Below are 15,412 nucleotides of genomic sequence, written 5' to 3'. Positions count from 1 at the left end.
ACTCCTTCTGCCGGTTCCTTTACTGGCTCCTTCCTCACATCTTCTCCCCAGGTTGTTCCCAGAGTTTGCTCTGCTCCCACTTCCTCCACCAGTTCTTTTACTGCTTCCCTCCCCTTCTTTCCATGGGTTTCTTCCAGTGTTTTCTCTCCTTCACCCTGCTCCCTGCACCAGTTCATCTCTTTTTATCCCACACTCCCTCACTCTCTCCCAGCTCACCAACTTTTGCCCTAAGCAGATCACCGCACTGTTTCCATCCCCATCATCATCATCATGGACACTAGTAAGGAGGAATGGGAGGGAGGATGAGCATGATTCGAGGCAGCAAGAGCCTTGGTTTATTCCAGCCAGCAGGCTCAACAGTTGCCTTAGGGGGTAGGGGCAGGGTAGCCATGGTGTGTGGGTGTGGGGAATGCAGCTGCAGCAGCAGAAAAGCAGAGGGAAGATTTGATGACTGGTTCCAGCCACCTCCAGCACATTTCTTCCCCCTTCCCCTACAGCCCCTGCCTCCTTAAGAGTTTCTTTACTGTGTTTTTTGTTTTTGTTTTTTGACATGTATATCCCGCTCTAGCTCCAAGGAGCCCAGAGTGGTGTACTACATACTTGAGTTTCTCTTTCACAACAACCCTGTGAAGTAGGTTAGACTGAGAGAGAAGTGACTGGTCCAGAGTCACCCAGCTAGTATTATGGCTGAATGACCGGGTCTCCCCAGTCCTAGTCCAGCACTCTAACCACTACACCACGCTGGCTCTCCTCCCACAACCACCTTTGCTGGAATGGAGATGAGAGAGGAATAGGGGAGAGTGGAAGCCTGGAAGAACTGCTTCCCTGCAAAATGTGGTATGTGCAGCATAGGTAGTCAGTGGGAAGTTTCTTGTTCAAAATTCCTTCTAAAAATACAAAATAAAAAAATCCAGTAATTCATTAAGCTCATTTAAGTGGGAGGATTGTCCATGCAAAATATGGTATCTCTCTGCAATTCAGTGTTAAGTATCTTATTCAGAATCTCTTCTAAAAAATAAAAATAAAAATAAAAAGTTTCCATCTTCTCCCAAGCATGTTCTTGTGACAAAAAAATAGTGCATTGCAGAATAACTGATGGCAGTGGCAGCTGGTTGGGGAGGGGAGGGGGCTCCAAAAGGCCTTAAGTTCCAGGCTTAAAAATTACCTAGGTGCACCACTTACTACAGTTTCTGGACTACATATAAAGGCAGCCCCACAGAGAGCAAATTGTAGTAGTCAAGTCCAGAGATTACCAGCATATGTACTACTGTTTCGAAGTCATTTATCTCAAGAAACAGACACAGCTGGAAGGACTGCTTCCCTGCAAAATGTCAGCCGAAGCTGATAGAAAGTACCTCTGGCCACTGCCTCAACCTGGGACACCAGGGAGAGACTTGGATCCAGAAGCACTCCTAAGACTGCCTACCTGTTCCTTCTGGGGAAGTGTGACCCCATCCAGAACCAGCAGATCAAAATCGTCTCCTGAGTTCTGACTCTGCACAATAAGTACCTCCATCTTATCTGGATTCAGTCTCGGTTTGTTATCTTTCATCCAGCCCATCATTGACTTCAGACAGGCATTTAGGGAGGTTCTGCCTTCTCCTGATGAAGTTGACATGGAGAAAGGTCTGGGAGTCATCAACATATTGACAACACCCTTCACCAAATCTCCTGATGATCTCTCCCAGTGGTTTCATGTAGATGTTAAAGAGCACTGGAGACAGTATGGAGCCCTGGGGGACACCATATAGAAGTTCAAGTTTTGAAGAGCAACAGTCTCCAAGCAACACCATCTGGAATCTGCCAGAGAGGCAGGAGCAAAAGCAGTACCTCTCGCAGTGCCTCCCATTCCCAACCCCATCAGACGCTCCAGAAGAATACTTTGGTTGATAGTATCGAAAACCTCCAAGAGATCCAAAAAGACCAACAGAGTCATATTTCATCCATCAATTCCTGAATGGAGATCATCCATCAGGCTGACCAAGGCAGTCTCTACCCCATAACCTGCCTGAAAACCAGCTTGAAATAGGTCTAGATAACCAGTTTCCTCCAAGACTGTCTGGAGCTGGGAGGCCACCACCTTCTCAATTACCTTGCCCAACCATGGAAGGTCTGAAGGATCCAATGCAGGCCTTCAGAATCATTAGACCTTCAGAAGAGGTCTAATGATTGCCTCCTTAAGACAGGAAGGCATCCTGCCCTCCCTCAGAGAAGCATTTATAACCTCTACCAGGCCTTCTATAACAACCCTATATGCTAACTATATTCTGAAAAATTACTAAATATAAGTGGTGGACAATAAGGGTGACTGAATTCCACATGCTATATCTTAGCAGATCTAACACTACTTATCTCACAGGCAGTAAGCAGCAAAAGGAGTGATTTCTCAACATAATACCCATATAACATACATGTGATGAGCACCAAGACCAATGCTCTGGGCAGTAATAGTTTTGGGCCTTCCTAGGATAAATACAAGCACAGCTCTTTGCACTACAGACATACATTCAATCCATGTATGAAAATCCAGTTCAGTGTTGAAAGTGCTCTTTTCCCCACTGGTATGCTCCCCAGACTATGGGAAACACCTATATCGGGCAGCAGCAATATAGGAAGATGTTGAAAGGCATCATCTCATACTGTGTGGGAGATGGCAATGGTAAACTCCTCCTGTATTCTACCAATGACAACAAACAAAGGGCTCTGTGGTCACCAGGAGTCGACACCAACTCGATGACACAATTTACCTTTAGTTGAATCTTTGGAACTAATTTGAAACTAGTAGCAGCTTTATATATTAAGGAATGCAGTAAAAAGATAGGAAATGGATTGTACTTCCTGTTCACTGTTCATCTCAATTTGAAATAGACAAAAACAAAGCAAAGAATACATTTTTTAAAGTAGTTTAAAATGTTCACAATGAGTCCACTTTTGCTAGTGTTCAGTTGCATTCTGTTTTCTACCAAGACTAAACATAACAATAAACACAATCTGAAAGTTGTAATTTACTAAGGAATTGTACAGAGTGCTAAAAATCCTTACACTCTAACTGTAAGAAAACTATAAAATAATAATCTGTTTCTGTTTGGGTTTTGCAGGATGGTCATGCTGATGGTTTTATTTTAACTCCACTTTTGAAAAACCTTCTTAACAATATGCAAGTGAAACTAATCAGTCTTTTCAGTGTTGTGAATTTTGCTTATATATACACATGCTGCTAAGAGATCAGTCAGTTTCAGACATTGATTATAGATGCTCACTTCCAGCTTCTCTCTTCTTCCTATCATGCTTCAATCTGTGACATCCTGAACTGATTAAACACACACTTGATAACAGAATCTCTAGAAGGAGCAGGGAAGTACTTATGCAATTGGTTTCTGGTTATGACCACCTTTTAGTGAAAACTTGCTAACAATGAGCAAAGTTGAAAGGTCAGGATGGGTAAGCTGTGTGGCCCCTTTCCCTTTCCTCACCTCACACCCCCTACTACAGCAACACTTTCTGAACCTTTGCTCTAATTCTCAGCAGTAAAAATACACAAACAGCTACTTCCGTATTACAGATTCACAGGTGTACAATTCACTAAAAGGTTACATTCCACCAGTACTTTCAAACTGCAGTGAAAACAGGTATTTTTTAAAAGAGTATTGCCTCCTTTTTCACATCACAGCAATGAAGAATCATTGTAGGTATGCTATATAATATTCCCTTTAAAATATTGCTTGACTGATCATATTACACTCAACAAATTTATGCAATTCTTGTAAAATACAAGAAATTGAACTAAGACTAGATCCTATTCCACATGAGGCCTTGAACAGACTATTATTCTGAAGGACCAGTAGATTGATAACCGTACAGTTGTCACGCAACGCCTCAATGTAGTAGTAGTAGTAGTAGTAGTAGTAGTAGTAATTTGATACACTTAGCACAATGCGTATTCTGTTTTATCATGTTATGATATTTTTTGAAATGCGATATAAACAAGCTTTGGAGAACTGTCCAGACAAAAAGCTGCATAGTGAACATTCAAATGCAGAGTTCACTTCCTTTGCTACTGAATTTGGTTATTCACTACTTACTACAACTGCTATTTATATACTGCTTTTTAGTGGGTTTTTTAAAAAAAGCTCTTAAAGAAGCTTACACAGAAGAAAAATATGGTTCCCTGTCCCCAAATGGCTCACAGTCTAAAAACAAATACAAAGCAGACACCAGCAACTGGACCAACGCTGTGCTGGGCTTGGATAGGGCCAGTTGCTTAATATAAAAAAAATGGTCTTTGTCCCATTAGCAGGGGTGAAGCACTAAAAGAAATGCACTCTGTATATGTTCAGAAAGCACTTCTTTGCCTAAAATGTTCCAGTTCATGCCAAGTGATCAGTAGACATGATCACTGAAGTACAGTAGGGTGGCTTTGATTATTCAGGGTGGTGGAAGCAGGGTATGTCCAAAGATATGTAGAGGCACAAGAACACACACACACACAGGCCTGCTGAAGGAGTATGCACTACACACAGGAATGGTAAAGGGCCTGTCTGACTCCACTACAGTCTCATCTCCAAAATTCACCAGGAGCCATTGTACAAACACAAACTCACTTCAGATTTCTAAGGTTTTCAAAACTCTGAATCTGTTTCAATATTCTTTCATTTTGATTGTATACAACACATGTACATGGAGTTTTGAAAGAACACTTAATGCAAACTATCACAAAAGAGTCACATAACTATAATCCCTTTTCCCTTTAATTGGAAAGAATTTGGGAAGCTACCTCTGGTGCGGGGTGGAACTAACAAAAACCAGCAAATTTCAATTTCTTTGGAACATAATTTTAAAAGAGTACTGTAAAACAACAACAACGTGCAGCATATTTCCCAAAGATTCATGCAATAAGTGTGCTCTTTGGGTCAAGGGATATTTTAAATAAAAGTAAGAGAGGGAACAATGTATACATTTTACTATTATTTTTTGTAAAGGATTTTTTTTTGTCAGTACAGATCCACAAAAAACCTGAAGACATTTGAAGAAAAACAGAGATTAGAATGAAGGCTCCTTATTTCAATCACTATCTATTGTTCCTTTAAATTTTGAATAACAAAAACAGGGCTGAAAGCTATTACCCGGTTTGAATGTAAATATTTTCACATTGTATAATCACTGACAAAGCTCATACACTGATTTTAAATCAGTTAAGTTTTTAAAATCCAATTATAAAACTCACCTCTCTCTCTCTCTCTCTCTCTCTCTCATACACACACCCCACACACATAGTTTTGTTATGGTTAAGTCAGATTTCATGCAATGTATTTCTCAAAGAACTAAATCCAGACCAAGTTCTAAAAAAGATTTGTTGCTGTTATTTAAGAAAATAGAAGTTATTGGCTGGGATCTAAAATGCTACTTTAAGTACTTCCAGCAGCTTGAATATACCCAGTGGGAGTTTTGCTTCTCTCCCACCCTAGAAGAACACACACTCCTACTGTACTAAATCTCAAATTGTTTTTTGAAAGTCTTGTCAACTTCACATGTAATTTGCTAAGGAGGGGAGGAGTACTGTTCAATAAACACAAGTGCAAACTGTTGCTGAGCATTCAGAATTACTTGTGTGGTTCTTTGGATTGTTGCCAGTATAAATTAAGAACAAGACCTTATGCACATTGTCATTCTTATATTAGATATTGATGCAGAAGCTTAATCAAAATTAATGATGTAACTAAATTTGTCAAATAAGTTAACCACAATAAGAACACCTAAGGCAATAGATATCTTTTCAAGTGCAATGAAAAATGCACATTCTGTGATAAGTAATTGTAATTCTATTCAAAATATGCCAATATGAAATACTTCCATTTCTTACACAGTCCTCCTAGTGTGTGTGCTTTCCTGCCCCTTCACCCCCTATTTAATCTTGATCTTCTCCCAACTTGCAGTAGCACAGGTTGGACTCAAAAGTGCTAATGTGCCTTCCGGCAGCACTGTCACAATTGTGCCTTGTAGCACCTTACAGACAAACAAATTTATTCACAACAGCTTGTTCTAAAATAAGTGTGTTAATCTTTCAAGTGCTTCAAGGCATTTTGCTGTTTTTGTGGCAACAGACTAATACAGCTGTCTGACAATATTGTATGTTGTCATTTTTAAACTGAGGCCATGTCCCCAAATCAGAGATCCCTTTTAGCAGCAGTATGCTGTGCAACAAACAGCATGGCAGAGAGTTCTTTCCACATGTGCCTGCTCAATAGATAGCTTGTTCAGTACCATTTTAGGAGTGAGAGGATGAAAGGCAGACTAGGATTCAAGCCCTGTATTTCCCCAAACAGGTGAGTCATATTATTCTATGAAGCTGACAGCGGTGACCATCTGTAGTGTGCTATGCACATACAACCCCAATCCAATAAAGCAAACCACGCTTCCAGGCTCAAATGATGGGATTTAGGATCCTATCATGAGACTGTAAGTGAAGCATGATTTTGCACATGCAGCTGCCATTCCTAGCAGAGGATCCACACATAACCTCCTTACATGCATGCATCATACTCAGTGGATCAGGTCACACGTACACAACACTGAGTTATAAATAAATAACAGCTGATGAAAAATGTAATTGGCATGCTTGGTTTTTAAGCCTATCTGAAACATGGATTGTAAACGTTTTAGAATTATTCCTATGGATAATATTACATTTTTAAAAGCTCTCTCTGTCTTACTCTGAAATCCTGGAAACAGTTTCTAGAAATCTCCTTTCCTTCAAACTTTTTTTTGTCCAAACACATAAAAGCTTTCAATAAAGCGCACTAACATTGTTCTAAATAGAGGAAGTTTTGTTAAAAGTAAAGTATTTGTAAATATTTATAAATAAAAACTGCTTTTTTCCTTTTCACTAAGGGCAAAATCTTGACTCCACTCTGTAAAAGAATCCAGCACTGTAAGTGGTTTATCTTATTTGTTAAATAAATTTTAAATACTTATTCTCTTGGTCAGAAGCTACACTGACAGGCAAAACATCATATACAACCAACTTACTTAAAAGTCATACTGGTATAGTCTTCTCTAGTCACAAATACATAAAAAGAGAGAGATATATAAAATGATGGAGGAAGAGAAATAATTTGTCAATCTAACACAATTGTGAAATGGCTCATTTGTTACTCTGCTAAAACATTACTTCTCAATACAGCTTTTAGTCTAAATAAAAACCTAGTTTTTATGACTGCTAACTATTAGTAAGATGTTGGAGTGTGAGTGGTCATGGATTTAGGAAATGAGCATAATATTTAGGAAATGCTCATACATTGTTGGCTTTGGGCCTTCAACTGTTTATTAAATTTTGGAACTGCTGGGCTTCATCTCCCTATCTTCACAGCCACAACTTGCTGAGTTTCCAAGGAGGAAGTGAAACTAAATAGCCTTTTTCCACAGAGTTCTGAAAGCATCACATATCATGACCAGTATTCAGCAAGCTGAACCCTGAAGTCTGAGCTCCAGCCTTTTTGCTATGTAGTATTATTCTTAGAGAATATTAAAATAAAAGGTTGAGGTGAGATCTCTCTCTTTCCACCCACCCCACTTGTTGTTTTGTTCCTAGGAGGCCAAGGCCTTACATTGTTTATGCTTATTATTAATGTACTATAACTTTGCAAGGCACAAAAATAAGCAAGAGTTTTTTATTAGCACAAAAAATGTATGTTCTGTTTTTCACATACATATGCCAAGCACCAGCAAGTGAACCCAAGGAACATACAACATTAACACAAAATACAGCATACCACTAAGTATAATCGTCGTTATGAAATATCTGATTAACAAACAAAACTGGGCTTTAAAATCTAGGTGACAAGAACCAACAAAATGTATTTCTCCAGACCACAGGCATAAATCCATATCCATTTTAGATTGTGAGCCCGTTGTGGGCAAGGAGCCATCTTTATTTATTTCTCTATGTAAACCGCCCTGAGCCATTTTTTGAAGGGTGGTATAGAAATCGAATAAATAATAAAATAATAAATAATAACATAAATGGATATCTATTATACAGAATATCAGTCACTGATTGTTAAAATGAAACAAGCACCACTTTTGATGTGCAAACCAGTACAAAGATATCTAAAGCTGCCTTTTCAGTTATAGCTCTATTGCTTTGGTCTAGTTCAAATGGTTTTGGTTGACATGAGAGAGAGAAAAAACAGTGTCTGCTAAACACTTTTCTGGGTACCTGTGTCTGATATCCTTATAAATAAAGCAAGTCAACAAACAAATCCTCCTTTATATCCTTTTTACAAATTTAAAAAAACCCACTAACAAAATAGAACATTCCTATAATTACCTTCTATAACACAGATTATCTGAGTACTGTCAGATACACATATTGAGTACCATCAGAACACCATAAGCAGAAAACTTAAGCTACTTAATCATACCTAAACTGATCTAGTATTACCCGGAATGTACATCAACAGTAATATTATGTGGCATACTTTTCTTTTTATAGTTTCTCTGTAAATGCTGTAAGAATCAGTAAATGAAAATTGACTGTTCTTGGAGGCTGTTATTAAAATTGATAAATTTAAAAAGCTAGCTAATTTTTTATATATATATATATATATATATATATATATATATATATATACACACACACACACACACACACACACACAATTGCACAAAAATATTATTTAGAAAAAACACACAATGGTAAAAGATATGAAACCTTTCTGAGATACCCTTCAAAATATGTTTGTTCACGCAACAATACTTTTTCTAAAGTATATTATTTAAGTGGATTGACTGTTCAAGCTACACAAGAATTAACAATCTAGGAATAACACCAACTATATAACATCCCTCATAAGTGCTCAAAAACTATATAAAATCAATTAATTCTCCCCTTTGTGTTCTTATTGGCCTCTACTCTTATTAGCACAGAAGATATACAAATTGAAAGTAATTATTTATTTAGTAATTATTTTAAATACAAGACTGTGACAATTCAGAAACATATAAAGATGTTTTCCAGAACTAATACATACACATTTTTCAGGTAAAGGCTGATGTACAAGGCAGTTCCTTACTCCTTTACATCAAACAAGCTGATAATAAGAGGGTTGCCCACATGAGTGCGGAGGAACCTTTAATCACAAATGCAGTATCATCAGGAAGCCACTTATAACACACCTTCATCTGGTAAGCTAGACAAGGCAGGACTGCTTCTAAATATATAGAAGCAACTATCCAGGTGTGATTAAAAATGTCTGACTTTAAGGAGGACACAAACTTTGAATGGCTTTTAGGGGGATTACAGAATATATGATTAATGAAACATATACCTTAGTCTAAAACAAAAGTCAACCAAAGGCTGCATAGATGCGATGGGCGTGGGGTTTCCTTTCTTTTATCACTGTATGCTTCTGGAATGTTAGTTAGAAGATTAGAAAAACTTTAATGTATTGGCAAATACATTAAAGGAACCCTATTTAATCCAAGAACAAATACAAGAAAAACCTACTCTAATATTAGTGTGTACATCAACTGTTTCCAAATTGAACTAGGGAAATTGATACTAACCAAGGATTAGGCCCAATATAATTACTATAATGAGCACTATCATGACTCTACCAAGATTAATGTAAAGATTTTCCCAAGAGTTCTTGTGATCACGTAAATACTAGCTACCACATATATCTTCTATTCTCAGAAACTGTAATCCATCATAATCAATAATCAAAACATAATTCAAGTATTTGCTATCAGTTGCTCCATGGCAGATCTAGCTAATCAGCCAAGCTATTTGCAGGGGTGGGGGTGGGGCGTTACGGAGATATGATCACATGAAAATACAGTTTAAACAACTGTATGTTACAGTCTGATGTTCCCTTCATTTGTTGTGTTGACACACCAGCAGAGCATCCCTCTGGACTATATCGTAAATTACAGTACAGGTTTGCAAAGAAGCCAGTGCATAGTTTAAGAACCTTTTAAATGGTCCAAAATGGAGGCCTGCACAGATAAGTACCTATCGTATGTTTCATGTCCTGAAAGAAATTTGCCCTAATTGTCCGTGCGCTCTCAGTAGGTCATTTGGATTTTTTGTATGGCAAAGTGATTTTGAGCAACTGAAAAATCAAGTGTAGCATGATTTAAATTCTTCTATTAGAATAATTTCCTAATAAAACATTAGCAATAATTGACATGCTTATTTGGAAGTATATTCCATGGAAATCTATTAGACTTACTTCCATATAAATATGATTAGGCTTGTGGCACAGGAATAGCAGGAGAAATATTAGTGTCTACTGCAGTAGCTATCTGGTTTCATGCTTAGGCACATGCCCTGTGGACTCAAAACACAACCCAAGCATTTAATAACTGAAGATGCAAACATTTGTCTAACATTCAAACCAAGAAGACGAGGACATCAATTGTAAAGACAACTCCGAGAGGCTGCCAGCAAAGAGGGGTGGGCAGGAATATAAAACTGCAATCACTGCTTGACTTTTAAAGCCAAAGATCAATGATAGCTATTTACCACACAGTTTACTTAAGCAGTGAAAAGGCTGGGACATTATCGGCATTCTATTTAAACTCTCTGGTTCCAAGAAAATGAATGATGTTGATTTACAGTGCTTACATGAACAGTTATCAGATATTTATATTCATATCGGATGGAATCACTTAGGGAGCAGTCACCCAACTACTGCTGCTGTTGCACAAACTCTATTCATTTCAAAGGGGCTTACGCAGAAGCCCTGGCAAAATTAGATGGATTGCGCCTCTTAATCTGTAGCACTAAGGACTGAAATGAATACTTTTGCTGTACAAGGCCAATTACATTTCTCTGTACATTTTTGTTTTGTTTTTAGCCCCACTAATTACATGGTTATGTTTCAGTACCAATTACTTCAAGCTCTGTATAGAACTTTTAAAACAAGGAAACAATTTAACTCCTTTGCCTACTATAAAGATTTACTCTAGATAAAACTACTACACTTGTCATAATTTAGACTCAGGTATAATGGAACTTATGATATAAATTTTAGCCCTTGATTGTACTTGATTGTTAAAAACTGATGAACCAGAAGATTTTATTTCTTAGTCATATACATTAATAAAAAGTATATTTATTACAGTTTTATATTTCAGTTTGCTAATGACCTTTTCAAGTTAATGCACATTTATACACTGGATTGCAATGCTATCAAGTAATAAATATTACAAGTTGGAAGAATACTTGCAATTATTGAGACTGATTGTCCACAGAATTATGTTTTTAAAAAATTATAGAGTATACAGAGCTTCGCAGTTCAAAAATGCTCAGCATGGAACTAAACCATGCACATGCTGTTATTGACCAATTGATTATATGGTTCTAGCAGAATGCTACCTAGGAACTGTTATCTATTTCATTTTAGGTATGACTTAATGATACTTGAATCCAGTTTTAAAATAATGAATGCATCTCCCTAAATAGAGCTTGTTTTCTGAAATGTTGACCATTTTAGAATCAGCGGCATTTCATTATGAATTCCAGTGAGGTCATCATTATCTCCTTCTTTGCCACTCAGCAAATTGCTAAATTTCTGGCATAGTCATTTGCTTGTGCATAATTGTTTTATATCCCCCCCACACACACACACACACTGATTATATAACTTAGGGGAATTCGGCATCTTTCCAAAAGCAAATGTGTGTAAAATTAGGGACAATTATTTACATGCAAAATAGTTTAAGATGGGAGTAATACAATCCTCAATCCTCATATACACAATTTGGAATGTAATAAGGTCAAAATAATGTAAACAATTTGGCAGTCTTCCATAGTGGCATCAAGATCAAGCTAAACATTTTGCCACCTACAAGCCAAATACAGCAGAATTCTCTTGGTCAGGCAGCTTAGAACTGAATTAATTGGTCAGAGTTATCATTTAGAAGATCACACACAGCCTGATCCTATGTTATGTTTATTTGGAAATAAATCCCGCTATCTTCAATAGGACTAACTCTCAAAGAAGCATGACAAGATTGCAGTTTCAGCTTAGTAAAGACAATTACTGTATGATAAGGACAGGATATATAGTATTATCCATGTCATTTTAAATTGCTTAGATTGGCATTATGCCCAAATTCTTTAGCTCAGTATATGAGTTCACTTGCTGCTGGCAGACAAGTGGTGTGGCGGGGCAGGGGCGGGGGGTAGATGAGACTTAAAGAACGGTGCAGGGAGGGAATGATACTTTAGCAGAACAAAACACACTAGATAATTTTTAACATTACATAATAAGAATAAACATTGCCATTCATTCTCATTTGCCAGACTGGAGCACAATGAAGCTGCCACAGTTACTCATTAGACACTATCTTTTTTTGGCTGCAATCCCTGCACAGTTAAATATGAAATGAAAATCTTCATAGGTAGATAGGTAGAACAATATTAGTGTGTAGCAGAGTGCATAAAGTTACACCACAACTCTTTTTTTGTTTGTTCTCCTTAGAGTTATCAATATGGAAGATTTAACAATGAAAACAACTGAGCAATAAGTTTTACTTTTTGTTCAAGTTATCAATAATTTACTTTTTAAAAAGAAAGGGAAATGGCAGTACCCAACTAGGAGATATCCTAGATTAAGATGTATATATAAAATAAACTACATCTTTGCTACCCTTTGACCAACTTGTTTTCATGAAATTACTGGTCTTGCTCAGTAGTTCAACTAAGCAAATACAAAAAGGTTACTGAGATACCATCTAGCCACATGAAATGGCCTTGATTTTTAATCTTTGGTTAAAGTATGTCTTACCTTTTCCAAATCTTCTTCTAGTGCTTTTCAAACCAATGATCTAAGGAAGAAAGCAAAGAAACTCCAAATGGAATACAATATAATATGCATCTAGACACCCTCTTTTCCAGTTTTCTTTCCCCTACAAACCAATTAGTTTCCCACTGTCTGAACTATATAAGCAGCAACTTTCCTTTTGATATTACTTTTATTGGTCAACAAGCAAGTCTTCCATTACCTACACAGAACCACTTTTATTTTATTTTACATAATATTGTAGGTCACACCAAACAAAAAAGTGACCAAAAAAGGAAAGGAGCAGAGAATTTTCAAACTCATTTATACATTCGAAATCAACTGCTTGTTAATAGTTAAACTCCTTGTCTCTTCCACATGCACCACCCTCCTCCACAAATGAATACTCTCTTGAAGGAATTAAATGTTTTTGTTCTCTTTTTACTCAAGGCCAGACAAAACTGTCACCATATCCACTTTTATTTACACATTGAGCAACAACAGTTCCTCAAACATCACTTTTAAAAAGTTAATCCTGGAGAGAATCCACTTCTCTAAAACTAACTGATCTGACATCTGTGCTATTTATTTAAATCAAGGATTATTTTAAAAAGATGTCCCAAACTATCTTTTCTGAAGAAAAGATCTCTGAAATGCCAAAAATATCGATTCTCCCCTCTTCCTTTCCTTACTCCCCATCTTCAATCATGCAAATCTCCCACCTGCTCAAAAATCCAGCAGGATTTCAAGGAAGGAAATAAAATCTTCCCAATGGTTCCTTTTTGGGTAGTAACTTTTGCCTCCTTCTCCTTCAGTCTGGAGATTTAAACCTGAAAAACAAACACCTCTATTGAATTCAAAGTAAGATTTGGTGGGGGGCTGAGTTAGTTCTCCATCAGACAGCAAGTCTCAGTGTCTGGTTACACAAACATACCTTCAGTCAGGTTGGAGCGAGATTCCTTAGAAACCAAAAAATCAGAACAGGCATGGATGAGAAAAGTAAAGAGGCATGCCTATAACACTGGACAGGTTTCGTGGTAATCTTAGGTAAAGGAGTATGGTGGAATGGAAGCGGGGGGCGGGAGAACGAAAAGCAAACTTCTTTAATTAAGTAGGCAACGCAACAAATGATCTAGAAGCTTGAAAATAACCATTAAAGTGGTGACTGATGGTAGCAAGTTTGAAGCTAGTTTCACTGCTATCAGTGAGATCTACTTTCAAGAGAAGGGGGGGGGGAGACAGGGAAAGAGTGTGGGCAAAAGGGTTTAAGTTCAGAATGCCCTCGGCCCGAGCATATACACGTTGAGCTTGGGAGCAAGCCCCACTGACGTCAACGGAGAGCCCCTTACTCTCAAGTAAGTACACACGAGATATTCTATGCAAGCCGGCATGCCTGCAGTTCCCTCTGCGCACACACCCGCAGTCAACGATTAGGGGAATCAGACGCTCGTCACACAGATGCATGCCTCCATATACAGCAACAGCGGGAGCAACTTACCTGTTCCTTCCCACTAGGCTGTGTGGCAGGGCTCCCAAGAGCAGGAAGCCCCCGACCTCATCTTACCAAGCAGCCGCAGCATTGCACAAAGGGAAACTGCTGTCCAGCCGCCACACTCGCTGCTGGCAGAAGAAGAAAACGCGCACGGACGAAGAAAGCAGCCCGACGGCGCGCGGGTGGGAGAGTGAAGCAGTGGCAAGAAGTTGGGGGGGGGAACGGGGGGGGGGAGTCGCCCCCCAAAACTTAGTTCTGCTGTTTCCTCCGGGATAATAATAAGTAAACCATTAAAAAATAAAATTAAAAAAAAAAAACTTGAGTGGGCAAGGGAGTCACAGACACCGCGACAATGCTGGACACAACCAGAGCCGTCCTTCTCCTCAGAGAAAGCGGTAGTTCCCCCGTGAGAGCGTCCCTCTCGTGCCTTTCCCTTCCTCAGTTGGCGAGGGAGTCTCTTTCTCTCTCGGCGCGATGTGTTTGGACCGCTGAGGGAGTCAAGTCTCCCGGGTGGGGGAGTCGCAAAAGGATAGTGGGGCGGGGGGGGCGTGATACACACGCGCGCGCGCGCGCACGCACGGCCGGGGGCGTCCCGTTCCGCCCGCAGCCCCTCTGCCTTGTAATGCGCGTGGAGGGGGCAAAGCTTCGATTTTGGGGAACGGGAGAATCGGGGCGCTCGAGGGAGCCTTCGCTGGGGAGCACGCGCCGCAGCAGCACACGCGCCGCCGAGTTGCTTATCCCGGCAATTTCATTGACAGTATTAGCAAAGGGAGAGTTTTAAAACTCTCCCCTCTGATTTTCCCCCAAGCCCCCCCACCTCTGATTGGGCAGTTTCCCGTCTGTCACGTGCCATCTCCTCCCTCTCCCCCCCCCCTTTTCCTGTGTGTGTTTTTAAGAGCTGCCTGATTCATTCACTTTCACTTTGGTCCCTCAGGCTGGATCCTGAGGGAATAAGAGAGGAGAACGAGTCCTCGCCAAAGAGGAATGGGGGGGGGGGTTTGGAGTGGAGAGGGAGATTTTTTTTTTTTTCCTCCTCTGAGAAAATGACGCTGCAGTTTCCTCGGGAAAGGGTGGGTGTGGTAAAGGGCTCCTTTACGTAATAAGCCTCGCCACAGAGTTAGAGGTCTGGATA

General features: G+C 39.0%; 1 protein-coding gene across 6 annotated transcripts in view; it reads right to left on the bottom strand.

Moving 5' to 3' along the window:
* The window catches only part of PRDM1 (PR/SET domain 1), a 125,643-nt gene extending 110,555 nt beyond the window's left edge, over positions 1-15,088 (bottom strand). For 2 of the 6 annotated variants that reach the window (XM_053285047.1, XM_053284963.1), the window contains exons 1-2: positions 14,287-15,088; positions 12,795-12,834 (exon numbers count right to left, since the gene is read on the bottom strand). The gene's annotated coding sequence lies outside the window, so the exon portion shown is untranslated. The other 4 variants (XM_053284809.1, XM_053284721.1, XM_053284888.1 and 1 more) reach the window with 3 other exon arrangements.
* Positions 15,089-15,412: the final 324 nt, after the last annotated feature.

This window comes from Hemicordylus capensis, chromosome 1 (assembly GCF_027244095.1).
Source record: "Hemicordylus capensis ecotype Gifberg chromosome 1, rHemCap1.1.pri, whole genome shotgun sequence".
Classification (NCBI taxonomy): Eukaryota; Metazoa; Chordata; class Lepidosauria; order Squamata; family Cordylidae; genus Hemicordylus; species Hemicordylus capensis.
Note: the sequence above shows the minus strand (reverse complement) of the source record. Positions and strands in the feature narration are given on the sequence as shown.